Source organism: Schistocerca americana, chromosome 2 (genome assembly GCF_021461395.2).
Source record: "Schistocerca americana isolate TAMUIC-IGC-003095 chromosome 2, iqSchAmer2.1, whole genome shotgun sequence".
Lineage (NCBI taxonomy): Eukaryota > Metazoa > Arthropoda > Insecta > Orthoptera > Acrididae > Schistocerca > Schistocerca americana.
This window is the reverse complement of record NC_060120.1, coordinates 980,526,900-980,547,865: the sequence shown is the minus strand read 5'-3', so window position 1 is coordinate 980,547,865 and position 20,966 is coordinate 980,526,900. Positions and strand designations below refer to the sequence as shown.

At 50.3% G+C, this 20,966-nt stretch overlaps 12 non-coding genes and 4 pseudogenes across 12 annotated transcripts; all 16 read right to left on the bottom strand.

Moving 5' to 3' along the window:
* Positions 1 to 261: 261 nt before the first annotated feature.
* On the bottom strand, positions 262 to 380 carry LOC124597298. Its single transcript, XR_006978471.1, has one exon. It is a non-coding gene; the product is annotated as a 5S ribosomal RNA (ribosomal RNA).
* A 976-nt stretch (positions 381 to 1,356) lies between these two features.
* On the bottom strand, positions 1,357 to 1,475 carry LOC124597297. The gene has a single exon (XR_006978470.1). It is a non-coding gene; the product is annotated as a 5S ribosomal RNA (ribosomal RNA).
* Positions 1,476 to 2,446: 971 nt separating this feature from the next.
* LOC124597296 lies at positions 2,447 to 2,565 on the bottom strand. The gene has a single exon (XR_006978469.1). It is a non-coding gene; the product is annotated as a 5S ribosomal RNA (ribosomal RNA).
* A 976-nt stretch (positions 2,566 to 3,541) lies between these two features.
* On the bottom strand, positions 3,542 to 3,660 carry LOC124597295. The gene has a single exon (XR_006978468.1). It is a non-coding gene; the product is annotated as a 5S ribosomal RNA (ribosomal RNA).
* A 976-nt stretch (positions 3,661 to 4,636) lies between these two features.
* Positions 4,637 to 4,755, bottom strand: LOC124597294. The gene has a single exon (XR_006978467.1). It is a non-coding gene; the product is annotated as a 5S ribosomal RNA (ribosomal RNA).
* A 976-nt stretch (positions 4,756 to 5,731) lies between these two features.
* On the bottom strand, positions 5,732 to 5,850 carry LOC124597291. Its single transcript, XR_006978465.1, has one exon. It is a non-coding gene; the product is annotated as a 5S ribosomal RNA (ribosomal RNA).
* Positions 5,851 to 6,831: 981 nt separating this feature from the next.
* LOC124597290 lies at positions 6,832 to 6,950 on the bottom strand. Its single transcript, XR_006978464.1, has one exon. It is a non-coding gene; the product is annotated as a 5S ribosomal RNA (ribosomal RNA).
* A 971-nt stretch (positions 6,951 to 7,921) lies between these two features.
* Positions 7,922 to 8,040, bottom strand: LOC124597289. The gene has a single exon (XR_006978463.1). It is a non-coding gene; the product is annotated as a 5S ribosomal RNA (ribosomal RNA).
* Positions 8,041 to 9,005: 965 nt separating this feature from the next.
* On the bottom strand, positions 9,006 to 9,124 carry LOC124597034 (annotated as a pseudogene).
* Positions 9,125 to 9,200: 76 nt separating this feature from the next.
* LOC124597209 lies at positions 9,201 to 9,319 on the bottom strand (annotated as a pseudogene).
* Positions 9,320 to 9,471: 152 nt separating this feature from the next.
* On the bottom strand, positions 9,472 to 9,590 carry LOC124596831 (annotated as a pseudogene).
* A 73-nt stretch (positions 9,591 to 9,663) lies between these two features.
* LOC124597739 lies at positions 9,664 to 9,782 on the bottom strand (annotated as a pseudogene).
* Positions 9,783 to 16,912: 7,130 nt separating this feature from the next.
* Positions 16,913 to 17,031, bottom strand: LOC124597288. The gene has a single exon (XR_006978462.1). It is a non-coding gene; the product is annotated as a 5S ribosomal RNA (ribosomal RNA).
* A 976-nt stretch (positions 17,032 to 18,007) lies between these two features.
* On the bottom strand, positions 18,008 to 18,126 carry LOC124597287. The gene has a single exon (XR_006978461.1). It is a non-coding gene; the product is annotated as a 5S ribosomal RNA (ribosomal RNA).
* A 976-nt stretch (positions 18,127 to 19,102) lies between these two features.
* LOC124597286 lies at positions 19,103 to 19,221 on the bottom strand. Its single transcript, XR_006978460.1, has one exon. It is a non-coding gene; the product is annotated as a 5S ribosomal RNA (ribosomal RNA).
* Positions 19,222 to 20,197: 976 nt separating this feature from the next.
* Positions 20,198 to 20,316, bottom strand: LOC124597285. Its single transcript, XR_006978459.1, has one exon. It is a non-coding gene; the product is annotated as a 5S ribosomal RNA (ribosomal RNA).
* Between the last annotated feature and the right edge of the window lie 650 nt (positions 20,317 to 20,966).

Sequence of the window (20,966 nt, the reverse complement as noted above, 5' to 3'; positions counted from 1 at the left end):
TAGTTCAAAATGCTTCAGGAAGCATCTTTGTCACAACAGAAATGTAGTTTGAAAATTGGGCTGGCGACATAATAACAAAACAAAAAGAAAGGAAAGGAGCCAACACACCTTTTCTTTTAAGTTTTTTAATTACTGCATTTTCTTACCATTACAGTAGTTTAAAAGGGTTAAGGAAGCATCTTTGTCACAACAGAAAGGTAGTTTGAAAATTGGGCTGGCAGGGGTAGCGACATAATAACAAAACAAAAAAGAAAGGAAAGGAGCCAACAGCACCCGGGTTTCCCAGGCGGTCACCCATCCAAGTACTAACCGGGCCCGATGATGCTTAACTTCGGTGATCGGACGAGAACCGGTGTATTCACCATGGTATGGCCGTTGGCACTAGTGTAATGTAGGAGGACGGCAGAATTCGCGTTCGGCTTCTCTCCCAACACACAAAATGTTAGTTTTCCGCCGCATTTGACGAAAGTACTTCCTTCTGCAACAGCCAGTTCCTCGAGGACGGCGCTGGGGGCGCGCCCGGCGTCCCAGCGAGCGACGGCCGAATTAGCGGGCGCACCGCCGCGTGTGTGAGACGCACTGTTGCTCGTTGCACCTCCTGTCATTCGCTGGGCGCGTGCAGCCTTCGACACTAGCGGAGGACGCATCTTGTCCCTGGTGTCCAGCGGAGGGCCTGTGCGGGGTGTGGCAGTGTCGTGCTGGAGGGCGCCACTGGTAGCGATGTGGGCTTCCTCGCCTCGCCTCGCCTCGCCTCGCCTCGCCTCACACCAGGTGTCTGCGTGGTTTGCAATCCCTGTCCCCGTCCCGACTTGTCCCGACTTTGCCCGACTGCCGCTCGCTGCCGCTCGGGTCGTGGTCCATATGACAGCGCAAGCACGTCAAACGTCTGCGGGACGAGACGAGACGAGACTACTAAGGAATAAATTCGTGATTACAAATCAAATTTGGAACTTTACACAAAAATAGGCGGTGACGTATTTCAGAAATCAACTGCCGATTCGTACTGTTTTGTCGTTTTCAAAGTCTCCTTGGCAAACTTGGTTAGCACATTCTCCCTCAAACTGAGTTAATTACTGCATTTTCGTACCATTACAGTAGTTCAAAATGCTTCAGGAAGCATCTTTGTCACAACAGAAATGTAGTTTGAAAATTGGGCTGGCGACATAATAACAAAACAAAAAGAAAGGAAAGGAGCCAACACACCTTTTCTTTTAAGTTTTTTAATTACTGCATTTTCTTACCATTACAGTAGTTTAAAAGGGTTAAGGAAGCATCTTTGTCACAACAGAAAGGTAGTTTGAAAATTGGGCTGGCAGGGGTAGCGACATAATAACAAAACAAAAAAGAAAGGAAAGGAGCCAACAGCACCCGGGTTTCCCAGGCGGTCACCCATCCAAGTACTAACCGGGCCCGATGATGCTTAACTTCGGTGATCGGACGAGAACCGGTGTATTCACCATGGTATGGCCGTTGGCACTAGTGTAATGTAGGAGGACGGCAGAATTCGCGTTCGGCTTCTCTCCCAACACACAAAATGTTAGTTTTCCGCCGCATTTGACGAAAGTACTTCCTTCTGCAACAGCCAGTTCCTCGAGGACGGCGCTGGGGGCGCGCCCGGCGTCCCAGCGAGCGACGGCCGAATTAGCGGGCGCACCGCCGCGTGTGTGAGACGCACTGTTGCTCGTTGCACCTCCTGTCATTCGCTGGGCGCGTGCAGCCTTCGACACTAGCGGAGGACGCATCTTGTCCCTGGTGTCCAGCGGAGGGCCTGTGCGGGGTGTGGCAGTGTCGTGCTGGAGGGCGCCACTGGTAGCGATGTGGGCTTCCTCGCCTCGCCTCGCCTCGCCTCGCCTCACACCAGGTGTCTGCGTGGTTTGCAATCCCTGTCCCCGTCCCGACTTGTCCCGACTTTGCCCGACTGCCGCTCGCTGCCGCTCGGGTCGTGGTCCATATGACAGCGCAAGCACGTCAAACGTCTGCGGGACGAGACGAGACGAGACTACTAAGGAATAAATTCGTGATTACAAATCAAATTTGGAACTTTACACAAAAATAGGCGGTGACGTATTTCAGAAATCAACTGCCGATTCGTACTGTTTTGTCGTTTTCAAAGTCTCCTTGGCAAACTTGGTTAGCACATTCTCCCTCAAACTGAGTTAATTACTGCATTTTCGTACCATTACAGTAGTTCAAAATGCTTCAGGAAGCATCTTTGTCACAACAGAAATGTAGTTTGAAAATTGGGCTGGCGACATAATAACAAAACAAAAAGAAAGGAAAGGAGCCAACACACCTTTTCTTTTAAGTTTTTTAATTACTGCATTTTCTTACCATTACAGTAGTTTAAAAGGGTTAAGGAAGCATCTTTGTCACAACAGAAAGGTAGTTTGAAAATTGGGCTGGCAGGGGTAGCGACATAATAACAAAACAAAAAAGAAAGGAAAGGAGCCAACAGCACCCGGGTTTCCCAGGCGGTCACCCATCCAAGTACTAACCGGGCCCGATGATGCTTAACTTCGGTGATCGGACGAGAACCGGTGTATTCACCATGGTATGGCCGTTGGCACTAGTGTAATGTAGGAGGACGGCAGAATTCGCGTTCGGCTTCTCTCCCAACACACAAAATGTTAGTTTTCCGCCGCATTTGACGAAAGTACTTCCTTCTGCAACAGCCAGTTCCTCGAGGACGGCGCTGGGGGCGCGCCCGGCGTCCCAGCGAGCGACGGCCGAATTAGCGGGCGCACCGCCGCGTGTGTGAGACGCACTGTTGCTCGTTGCACCTCCTGTCATTCGCTGGGCGCGTGCAGCCTTCGACACTAGCGGAGGACGCATCTTGTCCCTGGTGTCCAGCGGAGGGCCTGTGCGGGGTGTGGCAGTGTCGTGCTGGAGGGCGCCACTGGTAGCGATGTGGGCTTCCTCGCCTCGCCTCGCCTCGCCTCGCCTCGCCTCACACCAGGTGTCTGCGTGGTTTGCAATCCCTGTCCCCGTCCCGACTTGTCCCGACTTTGCCCGACTGCCGCTCGCTGCCGCTCGGGTCGTGGTCCATATGACAGCGCAAGCACGTCAAACGTCTGCGGGACGAGACGAGACGAGACTACTAAGGAATAAATTCGTGATTACAAATCAAATTTGGAACTTTACACAAAAATAGGCGGTGACGTATTTCAGAAATCAACTGCCGATTCGTACTGTTTTGTCGTTTTCAAAGTCTCCTTGGCAAACTTGGTTAGCACATTCTCCCTCAAACTGAGTTAATTACTGCATTTTCGTACCATTACAGTAGTTCAAAATGCTTCAGGAAGCATCTTTGTCACAACAGAAATGTAGTTTGAAAATTGGGCTGGCGACATAATAACAAAACAAAAAGAAAGGAAAGGAGCCAACACACCTTTTCTTTTAAGTTTTTTAATTACTGCATTTTCTTACCATTACAGTAGTTTAAAAGGGTTAAGGAAGCATCTTTGTCACAACAGAAAGGTAGTTTGAAAATTGGGCTGGCAGGGGTAGCGACATAATAACAAAACAAAAAAGAAAGGAAAGGAGCCAACAGCACCCGGGTTTCCCAGGCGGTCACCCATCCAAGTACTAACCGGGCCCGATGATGCTTAACTTCGGTGATCGGACGAGAACCGGTGTATTCACCATGGTATGGCCGTTGGCACTAGTGTAATGTAGGAGGACGGCAGAATTCGCGTTCGGCTTCTCTCCCAACACACAAAATGTTAGTTTTCCGCCGCATTTGACGAAAGTACTTCCTTCTGCAACAGCCAGTTCCTCGAGGACGGCGCTGGGGGCGCGCCCGGCGTCCCAGCGAGCGACGGCCGAATTAGCGGGCGCACCGCCGCGTGTGTGAGACGCACTGTTGCTCGTTGCACCTCCTGTCATTCGCTGGGCGCGTGCAGCCTTCGACACTAGCGGAGGACGCATCTTGTCCCTGGTGTCCAGCGGAGGGCCTGTGCGGGGTGTGGCAGTGTCGTGCTGGAGGGCGCCACTGGTAGCGATGTGGGCTTCCTCGCCTCGCCTCGCCTCGCCTCGCCTCGCCTCACACCAGGTGTCTGCGTGGTTTGCAATCCCTGTCCCCGTCCCGACTTGTCCCGACTTTGCCCGACTGCCGCTCGCTGCCGCTCGGGTCGTGGTCCATATGACAGCGCAAGCACGTCAAACGTCTGCGGGACGAGACGAGACGAGACTACTAAGGAATAAATTCGTGATTACAAATCAAATTTGGAACTTTACACAAAAATAGGCGGTGACGTATTTCAGAAATCAACTGCCGATTCGTACTGTTTTGTCGTTTTCAAAGTCTCCTTGGCAAACTTGGTTAGCACATTCTCCCTCAAACTGAGTTAATTACTGCATTTTCGTACCATTACAGTAGCTCAAAATGCTTCAGGAAGCATCTTTGTCACAACAGAAATGTAGTTTGAAAATTGGGCTGGCGACATAATAACAAAACAAAAAGAAAGGAAAGGAGCCAACACACCTTTTCTTTTAAGTTTTTTAATTACTGCATTTTCTTACCATTACAGTAGTTTAAAAGGGTTAAGGAAGCATCTTTGTCACAACAGAAAGGTAGTTTGAAAATTGGGCTGGCAGGGGTAGCGACATAATAACAAAACAAAAAAGAAAGGAAAGGAGCCAACAGCACCCGGGTTTCCCAGGCGGTCACCCATCCAAGTACTAACCGGGCCCGATGATGCTTAACTTCGGTGATCGGACGAGAACCGGTGTATTCACCATGGTATGGCCGTTGGCACTAGTGTAATGTAGGAGGACGGCAGAATTCGCGTTCGGCTTCTCTCCCAACACACAAAATGTTAGTTTTCCGCCGCATTTGACGAAAGTACTTCCTTCTGCAACAGCCAGTTCCTCGAGGACGGCGCTGGGGGCGCGCCCGGCGTCCCAGCGAGCGACGGCCGAATTAGCGGGCGCACCGCCGCGTGTGTGAGACGCACTGTTGCTCGTTGCACCTCCTGTCATTCGCTGGGCGCGTGCAGCCTTCGACACTAGCGGAGGACGCATCTTGTCCCTGGTGTCCAGCGGAGGGCCTGTGCGGGGTGTGGCAGTGTCGTGCTGGAGGGCGCCACTGGTAGCGATGTGGGCTTCCTCGCCTCGCCTCGCCTCGCCTCGCCTCGCCTCACACCAGGTGTCTGCGTGGTTTGCAATCCCTGTCCCCGTCCCGACTTGTCCCGACTTTGCCCGACTGCCGCTCGCTGCCGCTCGGGTCGTGGTCCATATGACAGCGCAAGCACGTCAAACGTCTGCGGGACGAGACGAGACGAGACTACTAAGGAATAAATTCGTGATTACAAATCAAATTTGGAACTTTACACAAAAATAGGCGGTGACGTATTTCAGAAATCAACTGCCGATTCGTACTGTTTTGTCGTTTTCAAAGTCTCCTTGGCAAACTTGGTTAGCACATTCTCCCTCAAACTGAGTTAATTACTGCATTTTCGTACCATTACAGTAGTTCAAAATGCTTCAGGAAGCATCTTTGTCACAACAGAAATGTAGTTTGAAAATTGGGCTGGCGACATAATAACAAAACAAAAAGAAAGGAAAGGAGCCAACACACCTTTTCTTTTAAGTTTTTTAATTACTGCATTTTCTTACCATTACAGTAGTTTAAAAGGGTTAAGGAAGCATCTTTGTCACAACAGAAAGGTAGTTTGAAAATTGGGCTGGCAGGGGTAGCGACATAATAACAAAACAAAAAAGAAAGGAAAGGAGCCAACAGCACCCGGGTTTCCCAGGCGGTCACCCATCCAAGTACTAACCGGGCCCGATGATGCTTAACTTCGGTGATCGGACGAGAACCGGTGTATTCACCATGGTATGGCCGTTGGCACTAGTGTAATGTAGGAGGACGGCAGAATTCGCGTTCGGCTTCTCTCCCAACACACAAAATGTTAGTTTTCCGCCGCATTTGACGAAAGTACTTCCTTCTGCAACAGCCAGTTCCTCGAGGACGGCGCTGGGGGCGCGCCCGGCGTCCCAGCGAGCGACGGCCGAATTAGCGGGCGCACCGCCGCGTGTGTGAGACGCACTGTTGCTCGTTGCACCTCCTGTCATTCGCTGGGCGCGTGCAGCCTTCGACACTAGCGGAGGACGCATCTTGTCCCTGGTGTCCAGCGGAGGGCCTGTGCGGGGTGTGGCAGTGTCGTGCTGGAGGGCGCCACTGGTAGCGATGTGGGCTTCCTCGCCTCGCCTCGCCTCGCCTCGCCTCGCCTCGCCTCACACCAGGTGTCTGCGTGGTTTGCAATCCCTGTCCCCGTCCCGACTTGTCCCGACTTTGCCCGACTGCCGCTCGCTGCCGCTCGGGTCGTGGTCCATATGACAGCGCAAGCACGTCAAACGTCTGCGGGACGAGACGAGACGAGACTACTAAGGAATAAATTCGTGATTACAAATCAAATTTGGAACTTTACACAAAAATAGGCGGTGACGTATTTCAGAAATCAACTGCCGATTCGTACTGTTTTGTCGTTTTCAAAGTCTCCTTGGCAAACTTGGTTAGCACATTCTCCCTCAAACTGAGTTAATTACTGCATTTTCGTACCATTACAGTAGCTCAAAATGCTTCAGGAAGCATCTTTGTCACAACAGAAATGTAGTTTGAAAATTGGGCTGGCGACATAATAACAAAACAAAAAGAAAGGAAAGGAGCCAACACACCTTTTCTTTTAAGTTTTTTAATTACTGCATTTTCTTACCATTACAGTAGTTTAAAAGGGTTAAGGAAGCATCTTTGTCACAACAGAAAGGTAGTTTGAAAATTGGGCTGGCAGGGGTAGCGACATAATAACAAAACAAAAAAGAAAGGAAAGGAGCCAACAGCACCCGGGTTTCCCAGGCGGTCACCCATCCAAGTACTAACCGGGCCCGATGATGCTTAACTTCGGTGATCGGACGAGAACCGGTGTATTCACCATGGTATGGCCGTTGGCACTAGTGTAATGTAGGAGGACGGCAGAATTCGCGTTCGGCTTCTCTCCCAACACACAAAATGTTAGTTTTCCGCCGCATTTGACGAAAGTACTTCCTTCTGCAACAGCCAGTTCCTCGAGGACGGCGCTGGGGGCGCGCCCGGCGTCCCAGCGAGCGACGGCCGAATTAGCGGGCGCACCGCCGCGTGTGTGAGACGCACTGTTGCTCGTTGCACCTCCTGTCATTCGCTGGGCGCGTGCAGCCTTCGACACTAGCGGAGGACGCATCTTGTCCCTGGTGTCCAGCGGAGGGCCTGTGCGGGGTGTGGCAGTGTCGTGCTGGAGGGCGCCACTGGTAGCGATGTGGGCTTCCTCGCCTCGCCTCGCCTCGCCTCGCCTCACACCAGGTGTCTGCGTGGTTTGCAATCCCTGTCCCCGTCCCGACTTGTCCCGACTTTGCCCGACTGCCGCTCGCTGCCGCTCGGGTCGTGGTCCATATGACAGCGCAAGCACGTCAAACGTCTGCGGGACGAGACGAGACGAGACTACTAAGGAATAAATTCGTGATTACAAATCAAATTTGGAACTTTACACAAAAATAGGCGGTGACGTATTTCAGAAATCAACTGCCGATTCGTACTGTTTTGTCGTTTTCAAAGTCTCCTTGGCAAACTTGGTTAGCACATTCTCCCTCAAACTGAGTTAATTACTGCATTTTCGTACCATTACAGTAGTTCAAAATGCTTCAGGAAGCATCTTTGTCACAACAGAAATGTAGTTTGAAAATTGGGCTGGCGACATAATAACAAAACAAAAAGAAAGGAAAGGAGCCAACACACCTTTTCTTTTAAGTTTTTTAATTACTGCATTTTCTTACCATTACAGTAGTTTAAAAGGGTTAAGGAAGCATCTTTGTCACAACAGAAAGGTAGTTTGAAAATTGGGCTGGCAGGGGTAGCGACATAATAACAAAACAAAAAAGAAAGGAAAGGAGCCAACAGCACCCGGGTTTCCCAGGCGGTCACCCATCCAAGTACTAACCGGGCCCGATGATGCTTAACTTCGGTGATCGGACGAGAACCGGTGTATTCACCATGGTATGGCCGTTGGCACTAGTGTAATGTAGGAGGACGGCAGAATTCGCGTTCGGCTTCTCTCCCAACACACAAAATGTTAGTTTTCCGCCGCATTTGACGAAAGTACTTCCTTCTGCAACAGCCAGTTCCTCGAGGACGGCGCTGGGGGCGCGCCCGGCGTCCCAGCGAGCGACGGCCGAATTAGCGGGCGCACCGCCGCGTGTGTGAGACGCACTGTTGCTCGTTGCACCTCCTGTCATTCGCTGGGCGCGTGCAGCCTTCGACACTAGCGGAGGACGCATCTTGTCCCTGGTGTCCAGCGGAGGGCCTGTGCGGGGTGTGGCAGTGTCGTGCTGGAGGGCGCCACTGGTAGCGATGTGGGCTTCCTCGCCTCGCCTCGCCTCGCCTCGCCTCGCCTCGCCTCACACCAGGTGTCTGCGTGGTTTGCAATCCCTGTCCCGACTTTGCCCGACTGCCGCTCGCTGCCGCTCGGGTCGTGGTCCATATGACAGCGCAAGCACGTCAAACGTCTGCGGGACGAGACGAGACGAGACTACTAAGGAATAAATTCGTGATTACAAATCAAATTTGGAACTTTACACAAAAATAGGCGGTGACGTATTTCAGAAATCAACTGCCGATTCGTACTGTTTTGTCGTTTTCAAAGTCTCCTTGGCAAACTTGGTTAGCACATTCTCCCTCAAACTGAGTTAATTACTGCATTTTCGTACCATTACAGTAGTTCAAAATGCTTCAGGAAGCATCTTTGTCACAACAGAAATGTAGTTTGAAAATTGGGCTGGCGACATAATAACAAAACAAAAAGAAAGGAAAGGAGCCAACACACCTTTTCTTTTAAGTTTTTTAATTACTGCATTTTCTTACCATTACAGTAGTTTAAAAGGGTTAAGGAAGCATCTTTGTCACAACAGAAAGGTAGTTTGAAAATTGGGCTGGCAGGGGTAGCGACATAATAACAAAACAAAAAAGAAAGGAAAGGAGCCAACAGCACCCGGGTTTCCCAGGCGGTCACCCATCCAAGTACTAACCGGGCCCGATGATGCTTAACTTCGGTGATCGGACGAGAACCGGTGTATTCACCATTTTTTTTTTTTTTTTTTTTTTAGAAAGGTAGTTTGAAAATTGGGCTGGCAGGGGTAGCGACATAATAACAAAACAAAAAAGAAAGGAAAGGAGCCAACAGCACCCGGGTTTCCCAGGCGGTCACCTATCCAAGTACTAACCGGGCCCAATGATGCTTAACTTCGGTGATCGGACGAGAACCGGTGTATTCATCATTTTTTTTTTTTTTTTTTGTTTTTTTTTTTTTTTTTTTTTAAGGTAGTATGAAAAGAGGGCTGGCAGGGGTAGCGATGCAAAAAGGAGAAAATGTAAGGGAGCCAACAGCACCTTTTTTTTTATTGGGCTGCCAGGGGTAGCGACATAATAACAAAAAAAAAAAAGGGAGCCAACAGCACCCGGGTTTCCCAGGCGGTCACCCATCCAAGTACTAACCGGGCCCAATGATGCTTAACTTCGGTGATCGGACGAGAACCGGTGCAATCATCATTTTTTTTTTTTTTTTTTGAAAGGTAGTTGGAAAATTGGGCTGGCAGGGGTAGCGACATAATAACAAAACAAAACAAAAAAAGGAAGGAAGCCAACAGCACCCGGGTTTCCCAGGCGGTCACCCATCCAAGTACTAACCGGGCCCAATGATGCTTAACTTCGGTGATCGGACGAGAACCGGTGTATCCATCATTTTTTTTTTTTTTTTTTTATTCATCATTTTTTTTTTTTTTTTCTACAGAACCGGTGTATTCACCATTTTTTTTTTTTTTGTTTTTTTTGAATCCGGAAAAACTATGAGGAAAGCGCACACCACGAATTTTTTTTTTAATTTTTTTTTGTTGATTGTTTTTTTAGTTTTTTGTTTTTTTTTTTTTAGCAACAGAAAACATCGCTGCTTGTGTTGTCTCCAAACCACTGTGAAGTTCTACAGCGACAGAAATTAAAAATGAGTGGAGCACAAGCACGAGGCAAAAGATGATAACGTCACTATTAAAAACACTGACTATCACTGCCACGAAAACTAAAATCAAACATTATTCAAGAAAGTCGTTTCAAACTCAAATCCGCAATACAAAAGTGCATAAATTTAACAAGGACTGCCACTAAAAGGCCAGAACTAAAAAAAAAAAAACATGAAGCAACGAGCTCATCCCGTTGCGTACGAGAGTGAACGGTACAGTGTGCCACAAAAGGAAACGTAAGCATTCAATCAAGCATAACTCGACACTGTGAGCGAATGGTTACAAAACGTAGGCGCACTAGATGAACTAAAAGTTATGTTCTCATTTTGTGTTTTTTTTTTGTTTTGGCAATGATAATCTCAAAAACAACGGAACAATTCAAGCCCCAATCGGCTTGAAACTAACGGAAAGAAAACCAAAAAGCTCGGGACAGAACTAGAAGACAAGCCACGAAAGTACTCAGCGTGGAAAGAAAAATGTTATATATATATACATATATAGATGAATGTACATAAACAAAAGTATTAATATATACGTTATTTACGTATGGGCCGCCAATATTGCGTGAGCGTCCCGGCGGCCAATAAACACAGGCGAATTTTGGTATAACCAGATACGTAGACACACACACACACACACACACACACACACACACACACACACACACAACACAAACACAAACATTGAGAAAGGCTCAATTCACTTTATTTATCTGACGAAAAATTGCGTCGACATGCTGCATAAGTTACACTCTAAGATTCTGGTACAGAAGAAAAACAGTCCTGCGCATCAAATTAGTGACGTATTAGGAATCCAATTTAGGTCATGTATCCATATATCGTTTTACGTTCCATAGAAAATACAAATCAAATATTTAGAACAAAGACATGTTTGGGAAAACAATGGTGTCATCACAGCAGTTTGTCAAAAGCATAATTTAGAGCAATTGTTAAAAAATTGGCAAAAGTCTGAGTATAGTCAGTCCGGGAGTGAATAAGACGATGCTGCGCAGACAGATATTCAAGATAGAGAAAATCATCCGCCAGCTGCAATTGCAGGAGAGCATATACAGTATGTGCAGTGAGCCACGTAGTAGCCGCACGTTTCGTGGCCGGATAAGGTCGAAAATCCGGAATCAGCGCGACGTCCACTGAGAAGCTGGCAGGACTCGTGCGATTGACCAGGGCAAGAAGCTTAACGGCGATGGTCCAAATCGACGCCGATCGCGGACACGAAAATCGGTGTTCGAGTGTGTCGTCGCAGGGGCAATAATCACACAAGCCAGACGGCCGCAAATGAATGCGACACATCTTGTCGTTCGTGGGGAAGGCTCGATTCACGACCTTATACCACAAACTACTAACGTCCGGCGGCAAGTAAGAGGCGTGGATGTTGGCCCACACTGTCCGCCACGCCGATTCAGGAAAACGCAATTCCATCTTATTGCTAGCAGGCCGCCCCCGCAAAGCGGAATACACGCCCCGCGCTGATCTCGTCCGAGGATCGAGGTCGTCAGCACCGAGATAACTCTTGTGCAAGAAAAAGTCCCGAACATAACGCAGGCGGTATGGGATCCCGGTCGGATCGAGTGGAGCCAGCTCAGAGGAGGGACGATAAACACGGAACAAAAGAGTCGTGAGATGCGAGGCGTTCTTCTCAATCGTGACACAAGTTCTATTAATCAGTAAAGCAGATGCTTTGGTCACGAAGTGGATCAGGCCAAGCCCACCTCGGTCACGCGGCAAAGTACACGTGAGATAAGCCACTTTAAAAACATCCCCCCGCCACAGAAACCAATAGACCGCTTGCGTTATGGCACGTCCTAGTTCTATCGGGACGTGAAATAGTTGGGCTAAGTACCAGGCCTTGCTGAGTAAGAACGAATTGATCAGCGCGACCCTCTGTGTTAGCGCCAAGGTGCGAGTGGCACTCAAGTGAGCCATCGCGCGTATACCATACAGAACAAGACGCCAATTGGAAGCCGCCGTCTGCAAAAGATTAGGTCGAAATCGGACGCCCAAAATTTTATGCTCACGAGTGACCGTAAACCACGGGCGCGAGAAACCGCGTGAAACCGCATGAATCGGTAGAAAGACGGTTTTACGAGGATTAATTTTCGCGCCCGATGCAAGTTCGTATGTGTTTAGAATGGCACGAATAACGTCGAAATCAGAGACCGAGGACACCAACAAACCAAGATCATCGGCATATGCACTGCACACGTATTTGGTACCGCCAAGACGCAAACCCTGACAAGAAGATGCCAATTTCCGCAACAGAGGGTCCAAAGAGATCGCAAATAACGCCATTGATAAAGGGCATCCTTGTTTCACTGAGCATCGTACAGGAACAGGCTCCGAAAAACATCCATTAATGCAAACTCGTGATGACGACGCCGTAAACAAATTAAAGAGCATGTTGATAAAGGTCGCTCCGAAACCAAATTGTTGCAACACCCGCCGTAGATATTGGTGGCCCACCCTATCGAACGCCATAGCAAAATCGATTGACAAAATGCCCAAAGGGTGTCTGTGCGTCGTCGCATACGCAATTGCGTCGCGATACGTCAACACAGCGTCGTAAATCGTGCGTTGTGGCACAGCACAGAATTGGTACTCGCTAACCACTTTGTGCATGATCACTTTCAAACGAAGCGCTACACATTTCGTAAATAATTTGTAGTCACCGTTGAGGAGAGTGAGGGGACGTAAGTCACACAATTTACGATTAGTCGGTGTCTTTGGAGCTAGGGTCACTACGCCTTCCAAAAAAGATGGAGGAAGCGACACACCATTTAAGATTTCATTATACATAGTGGTCAGTACAGGACCAAAGAAACACCAAAAGTGAAGATAGAATTCCGGCGGGAAGCCGTCAGCGCCGGGCGATTTGTTCTTCGCACACTGTTTGAGCACGTCACGCACTTCCTCGACAGTGAACGGTTCAGTAAGGTGGAGACGATCGGTGACTGTGAGAACCCGCGGAACGTCAGCAAGGAGATCAGAGACGGCGACATCGTCACTGTCTTTAGCACTAAAAAGATCGACAAAGTGCCGGTGTGCCTCAGCAACAATCTCCGACTGAGTGCTGACGCGCACGCCATCAGCTGTTTCCAGTTCTGTGACGTAACGGCGCGCCGCCCGACGGCGCTCCCGCAAGTAATGAAACAAGGAAGGCGCTTCGTCGTCAAAGGAACCAGGAGCCTGACTCCGCACAACACTACCTTTCAGCGACTTCGTCTTCAGGGCCAAAAGACGGGTTTTAATTTGCCGAATCTGCGCCCACCTGAGACCCGGAGTGTTCGGCTGTAGGCGGATCGCGTCATTGAGACAAGTTTCATAAAACTGCATAGTGGACCTCTCCCAATGAGCAAGCTGTCGACTAAATTCACAGATAGCTTTACGGAGCGCTGGCTTCACGTATTCCACCCACCACGATAGAACAGTGGGATACACGGCACAATATTTCGCAGCCTGCTGCCACACACGAGAAACAACCGGTTCAAAACCAGGATGCGACAAATGACAAACATTAAACTTCCACAGAGTCCGCATACGGGGTTTTGTGGCTAGCAAAGAATGGAAGCGACAAACATATGCACAGTGGTCCGAAAAGAGAACGGGATGCACCTTAGACTCGATAACACAACCCTTTTTGTCACCAGAAATATAAATGCGATCGATCCGGCTCCGGCCGGTCACGTAATAATAAGTAAACCCCGGTTCGGCGGGATACAAATGACGCCAGGTATCGACCAATTTCATTTCCGTGACAAGCGTCTGGAGTTCTAAACATTTGTAGGGCCGTGGCTCCTGGTCTCTATCAGCCAACACACAATTAAAATCACCACCCAACACTATTGGCAGGTGGGTGCCAGAAAGAAGATGACAAATATCTCTGCTATAAAACACGCGACGCTGCAGCTTCCCCTCAGCACCGGAAGGTGCGTACACGTTCACGTATCGGATGTTGTTGACCGTACAGGCCACCCCACGCCCGTTAGGTATCGTAGCAACGTCCGTGTAAGCAATGCCGGCCCTAACTAACAACGCAGTGCCACAGTTACATTCCGGATCAAAGTTAAACAACACCTGATAGCCGGGAACAAATTGTAAAAGATCGGACACAACTTCTTGCAAAAAGACTACGTCGGCAGCGACAAAACGTAAAAAGTCCACCAAGCTCAAGTACTTAGCACGCGACGCCAAACGATTGAGATTTACGGTAGCGACAACAGATGGAAGGTGCGCTACCATACACGAAAGAAACAAACAAAGAAGCTAGACGGTAGTGAAAGTACCGTCAGCCTCCTCCACATCCTCTCCCCAGTCATACGGTTGCGCGTGCGAAGACGCACCCGCAACATCCGTGAGCGTGGGCGCACCGGAACTTCCCACCGACATAGGTACGTCGTGCGTGGGAGGGACCGACGCGAGATCTTGTGAAGACGGACGCGCGCGGGGCTCAGGAGGCTCCTCGGCTTTTCGCTTTTGCGAGGAATGGACCGGAATAGGCGCAGGATCGACATCGGTATCCATGGCACCGCCCGTTGCCCCAGAATGTAACACACCCTGCAAATGGCGGACCATTTCCTGCCGGCGTTCGTCCGCACGCGCGTGCTGACTACCGGCCACCGAATGCTGCTGACGGCGCCCAGAAGGGGCAGCCGGCCGAGCGTCAGGAACGACACGCTGCGCGGTTTTTTGAGACGCCTTCGGCTGTAACTTCGAAGGCGTCGAACGCGGAGAGGGTTTACGTTCCGGAGACGGGCTACGCTCCCTGCCAGAAGAGGACCGTTGCGATAAAAACACAGAAGTGCTTACACTACGCGCCCGATCAACAGAGCCGCGACGCCGGGAAGCAGTGTCGCGCCGCGACCTAGGTTTTTGCGGTGCAGGAGCCTTTGGTGGAGCGCAAGCGGCTACAGGAGCAGGAACCGATTCCGGAGGAAGCACAACGGGGGCAGTACGCTGATGGACAGGTTCTGAGACCGATGTGTCAGACACTTTTGGGGACGACATAAAGACGCGTTCAACAGGGATGGATTCGGACGGGTCGGATTGTATATGTGCCACATTATGAGAGACATCAGAGGGAACAATGTCCATCACGACAACGTCGGAGGGCACCGGGTTCGCCACGATATCAGAAGCAACAACCGGAGCGGGGTCGGCACTCGTCTCTGTCGACGCGGACGGAATGTCCGACCGTGTAACAAGAGCAACATCAACAGCAACAGGCGAAGGCACGACCGACACGACCGAACCGACCGAACCGACATCAACAACAGGGACGACAGACGTTACGTCCATTGCAACAGCGGTGTCAACACGACGGGCATGCGAAGGGGGTGCACCTAATGCAACTGCCGCCCACGTTGTCTGTGCGTCACCGTCATCGCCAAGTGGCAACTGCACCGGACGCCTACGGCGCGGACAATGTTGTCTAAAGTGGTCCGTAGCGTTACAATATGAACAAGTTTGTGGTTGTCCACTGTATGTAATGAAGGCACGATGACCGGCCATATACAAAAATGACGGAACATGCTTTCTCACTATCATTCGAACGCTACGAATACCATTTTCCACTTGAAAAGGGTACGCAGCCGACCACTTCTCTTTTACAACCGACAACACAGTGCCGTAGGGGCCAAGACAACGTGAGATGGTCTCGTTTTTGACCTCAAAGGGAAGGTTGAACACCCGCACATTACGAACACCAAAACCTGCATTTGTAATATTAACATTACTAACACTGCCGTCAGAATGTTTAAATTTTCGCACACCATCATTTACGGACACGATACTGTCACAAAGTTCCGAATTACTGAGCTTTACGAAAAGAGAATTGAGGAACGTGTCTAACTGCAAGCCAAGGACGTCACTATCGGTTAACTTTAAGTCATTGATTAACCAATGATGAATTTCTAAAGCAGTCGGGCGGGACACATTGCGATCGAATTCGCACTGGATGTTATTCTCGCGATCTTCAGAGTCCATGTCTACTCACAGTTGTGATGAAAACCAGCAACCGCGAGGCGAAGAGCCGCCACGTGGCACAGCGAGCACGCGACTGGCACAAACACCAACGGCCGAGTGGAGCGCGCGCCGCCGACGTGTGGCTGGGCGCGTGCAGCCTTCGACACTAGCGGAGGACGCATCTTGTCCCTGGTGTCCAGCGGAGGGCCTGTGCGGGGTGTGGCAGTGTCGTGCTGGAGGGCGCCACTGGTAGCGATGTGGGCTTCCTCGCCTCGCCTCGCCTCGCCTCGCCTCGCCTCGCCTCACACCAGGTGTCTGCGTGGTTTGCAATCCCTGTCCCCGTCCCGACTTGTCCCGACTTTGCCCGACTGCCGCTCGCTGCCGCTCGGGTCGTGGTCCATATGACAGCGCAAGCACGTCAAACGTCTGCGGGACGAGACGAGACGAGACTACTAAGGAATAAATTCGTGATTACAAATCAAATTTGGAACTTTACACAAAAATAGGCGGTGACGTATTTCAGAAATCAACTGCCGATTCGTACTGTTTTGTCGTTTTCAAAGTCTCCTTGGCAAACTTGGTTAGCACATTCTCCCTCAAACTGAGTTAATTACTGCATTTTCGTACCATTACAGTAGCTCAAAATGCTTCAGGAAGCATCTTTGTCACAACAGAAATGTAGTTTGAAAATTGGGCTGGCGACATAATAACAAAACAAAAAGAAAGGAAAGGAGCCAACACACCTTTTCTTTTAAGTTTTTTAATTACTGCATTTTCTTACCATTACAGTAGTTTAAAAGGGTTAAGGAAGCATCTTTGTCACAACAGAAAGGTAGTTTGAAAATTGGGCTGGCAGGGGTAGCGACATAATAACAAAACAAAAAAGAAAGGAAAGGAGCCAACAGCACCCGGGTTTCCCAGGCGGTCACCCATCCAAGTACTAACCGGGCCCGATGATGCTTAACTTCGGTGATCGGACGAGAACCGGTGTATTCACCATGGTATGGCCGTTGGCACTAGTGTAATGTAGGAGGACGGCAGAATTCGCGTTCGGCTTCTCTCCCAACACACAAAATGTTAGTTTTCCGCCGCATTTGACGAAAGTACTTCCTTCTGCAACAGCCAGTTCCTCGAGGACGGCGCTGGGGGCGCGCCCGGCGTCCCAGCGAGCGACGGCCGAATTAGCGGGCGCACCGCCGCGTGTGTGAGACGCACTGTTGCTCGTTGCACCTCCTGTCATTCGCTGGGCGCGTGCAGCCTTCGACACTAGCGGAGGACGCATCTTGTCCCTGGTGTCCAGCGGAGGGCCTGTGCGGGGTGTGGCAGTGTCGTGCTGGAGGGCGCCACTGGTAGCGATGTGGGCTTCCTCGCCTCGCCTCGCCTCGCCTCGCCTCGCCTCACACCAGGTGTCTGCGTGGTTTGCAATCCCTGTCCCCGTCCCGACTTGTCCCGACTTTGCCCGACTGCCGCTCGCTGCCGCTCGGGTCGTGGTCCATATGACAGCGCAAGCACGTCAAACGTCTGCGGGACGAGACGAGACGAGACTACTAAGGAATAAATTCGTGATTACAAATCAAATTTGGAACTTTACACAAAAATAGGCGGTGACGTATTTCAGAAATCAACTGCCGATTCGTACTGTTTTGTCGTTTTCAAAGTCTCCTTGGCAAACTTGGTTAGCACATTCTCCCTCAAACTGAGTTAATTACTGCATTTTCGTACCATTACAGTAGCTCAAAATGCTTCAGGAAGCATCTTTGTCACAACAGAAATGTAGTTTGAAAATTGGGCTGGCGACATAATAACAAAACAAAAAGAAAGGAAAGGAGCCAACACACCTTTTCTTTTAAGTTTTTTAATTACTGCATTTTCTTACCATTACAGTAGTTTAAAAGGGTTAAGGAAGCATCTTTGTCACAACAGAAAGGTAGTTTGAAAATTGGGCTGGCAGGGGTAGCGACATAATAACAAAACAAAAAAGAAAGGAAAGGAGCCAACAGCACCCGGGTTTCCCAGGCGGTCACCCATCCAAGTACTAACCGGGCCCGATGATGCTTAACTTCGGTGATCGGACGAGAACCGGTGTATTCACCATGGTATGGCCGTTGGCACTAGTGTAATGTAGGAGGACGGCAGAATTCGCGTTCGGCTTCTCTCCCAACACACAAAATGTTAGTTTTCCGCCGCATTTGACGAAAGTACTTCCTTCTGCAACAGCCAGTTCCTCGAGGACGGCGCTGGGGGCGCGCCCGGCGTCCCAGCGAGCGACGGCCGAATTAGCGGGCGCACCGCCGCGTGTGTGAGACGCACTGTTGCTCGTTGCACCTCCTGTCATTCGCTGGGCGCGTGCAGCCTTCGACACTAGCGGAGGACGCATCTTGTCCCTGGTGTCCAGCGGAGGGCCTGTGCGGGGTGTGGCAGTGTCGTGCTGGAGGGCGCCACTGGTAGCGATGTGGGCTTCCTCGCCTCGCCTCGCCTCGCCTCGCCTCGCCTCACACCAGGTGTCTGCGTGGTTTGCAATCCCTGTCCCCGTCCCGACTTGTCCCGACTTTGCCCGACTGCCGCTCGCTGCCGCTCGGGTCGTGGTCCATATGACAGCGCAAGCACGTCAAACGTCTGCGGGACGAGACGAGACGAGACTACTAAGGAATAAATTCGTGATTACAAATCAAATTTGGAACTTTACACAAAAATAGGCGGTGACGTATTTCAGAAATCAACTGCCGATTCGTACTGTTTTGTCGTTTTCAAAGTCTCCTTGGCAAACTTGGTTAGCACATTCTCCCTCAAACTGAGTTAATTACTGCATTTTCGTACCATTACAGTAGCTCAAAATGCTTCAGGAAGCATCTTTGTCACAACAGAAATGTAGTTTGAAAATTGGGCTGGCGACATAATAACAAAACAAAAAGAAAGGAAAGGAGCCAACACACCTTTTCTTTTAAGTTTTTTAATTACTGCATTTTCTTACCATTACAGTAGTTTAAAAGGGTTAAGGAAGCATCTTTGTCACAACAGAAAGGTAGTTTGAAAATTGGGCTGGCAGGGGTAGCGACATAATAACAAAACAAAAAAGAAAGGAAAGGAGCCAACAGCACCCGGGTTTCCCAGGCGGTCACCCATCCAAGTACTAACCGGGCCCGATGATGCTTAACTTCGGTGATCGGACGAGAACCGGTGTATTCACCATGGTATGGCCGTTGGCACTAGTGTAATGTAGGAGGACGGCAGAATTCGCGTTCGGCTTCTCTCCCAACACACAAAATGTTAGTTTTCCGCCGCATTTGACGAAAGTACTTCCTTCTGCAACAGCCAGTTCCTCGAGGACGGCGCTGGGGGCGCGCCCGGCGTCCCAGCGAGCGACGGCCGAATTAGCGGGCGCACCGCCGCGTGTGTGAGACGCACTGTTGCTCGTTGCACCTCCTGTCATTCGCTGGGCGCGTGCAGCCTTCGACACTAGCGGAGGACGCATCTTGTCCCTGGTGTCCAGCGGAGGGCCTGTGCGGGGTGTGGCAGTGTCGTGCTGGAGGGCGCCACTGGTAGCGATGTGGGCTTCCTCGCCTCGCCTCGCCTCGCCTCGCCTCGCCTCACACCAGGTGTCTGCGTGGTTTGCAATCCCTGTCCCCGTCCCGACTTGTCCCGACTTTGCCCGACTGCCGCTCGCTGCCGCTCGGGTCGTGGTCCATATGACAGCGCAAGCACGTCAAACGTCTGCGGGACGAGACGAGACGAGACTACTAAGGAATAAATTCGTGATTACAAATCAAATTTGGAACTTTACACAAAAATAGGCGGTGACGTATTTCAGAAATCAACTGCCGATTCGTACTGTTTTGTCGTTTTCAAAGTCTCCTTGGCAAACTTGGTTAGCACATTCTCCCTCAAACTGAGTTAATTACTGCATTTTCGTACCATTACAGTAGCTCAAAATGCTTCAGGAAGCATCTTTGTCACAACAGAAATGTAGTTTGAAAATTGGGCTGGCGACATAATAACAAAACAAAAAGAAAGGAAAGGAGCCAACACACCTTTTCTTTTAAGTTTTTTAATTACTGCATTTTCTTACCATTACAGTAGTTTAAAAGGGTTAAGGAAGCATCTTTGTCACAACAGAAAGGTAGTTTGAAAATTGGGCTGGCAGGGGTAGCGACATAATAACAAAACAAAAAAGAAAGGAAAGGAGCCAACAGCACCCGGGTTTCCCAGGCGGTCACCCATCCAAGTACTAACCGGGCCCGATGATGCTTAACTTCGGTGATCGGACGAGAACCGGTGTATTCACCATGGTATGGCCGTTGGCACTAGTGTAATGTAGGAGGACGGCAGAATTCGCGTTCGGCTTCTCTCCCAACACACAAAATGTTAGTTTTCCGCCGCATTTGACGAAAGTACTTCCTTCTGCAACAGCCAGTTCCTCGAGGACGGCGCTGGGGGCGCGCCCGGCGTCCCAGCGAGCGACGGCCGAATTAGCGGGCGCACCGCCGCGTGTGTGAGACGCACTGTTGCTCGTTGCACCTCCTGTCATTCGCTGGGCGCGTGCAGCCTTCGACACTAGCGGAGGACGCATCTTGTCCCTGGTGTCCAGCGGAGGGCCTGTGCGGGGTGTGGCAGTGTCGTGCTGGAGGGCGCCACTGGTAGCGATGTGGGCTTCCTCGCCTCGCCTCGCCTCGCCTCGCCTCGCCTCACACCAGGTGTCTGCGTGGTTTGCAATCCCTGTCCCCGTCCCGACTTGTCCCGACTTTGCCCGACTGCCGCTCGCTGCCGCTCGGGTCGTGGTCCATATGACAGCGCAAGCACGTCAAACGTCTGCGGGACGAGACGAGACGAGACTACTAAGGAATAAATTCGTGATTACAAATCAAATTTGGAACTTTACACAAAAATAGGCGGTGACGTATTTCAGAAATCAACTGCCGATTCGTACTGTTTTGTCGTTTTCAAAGTCTCCTT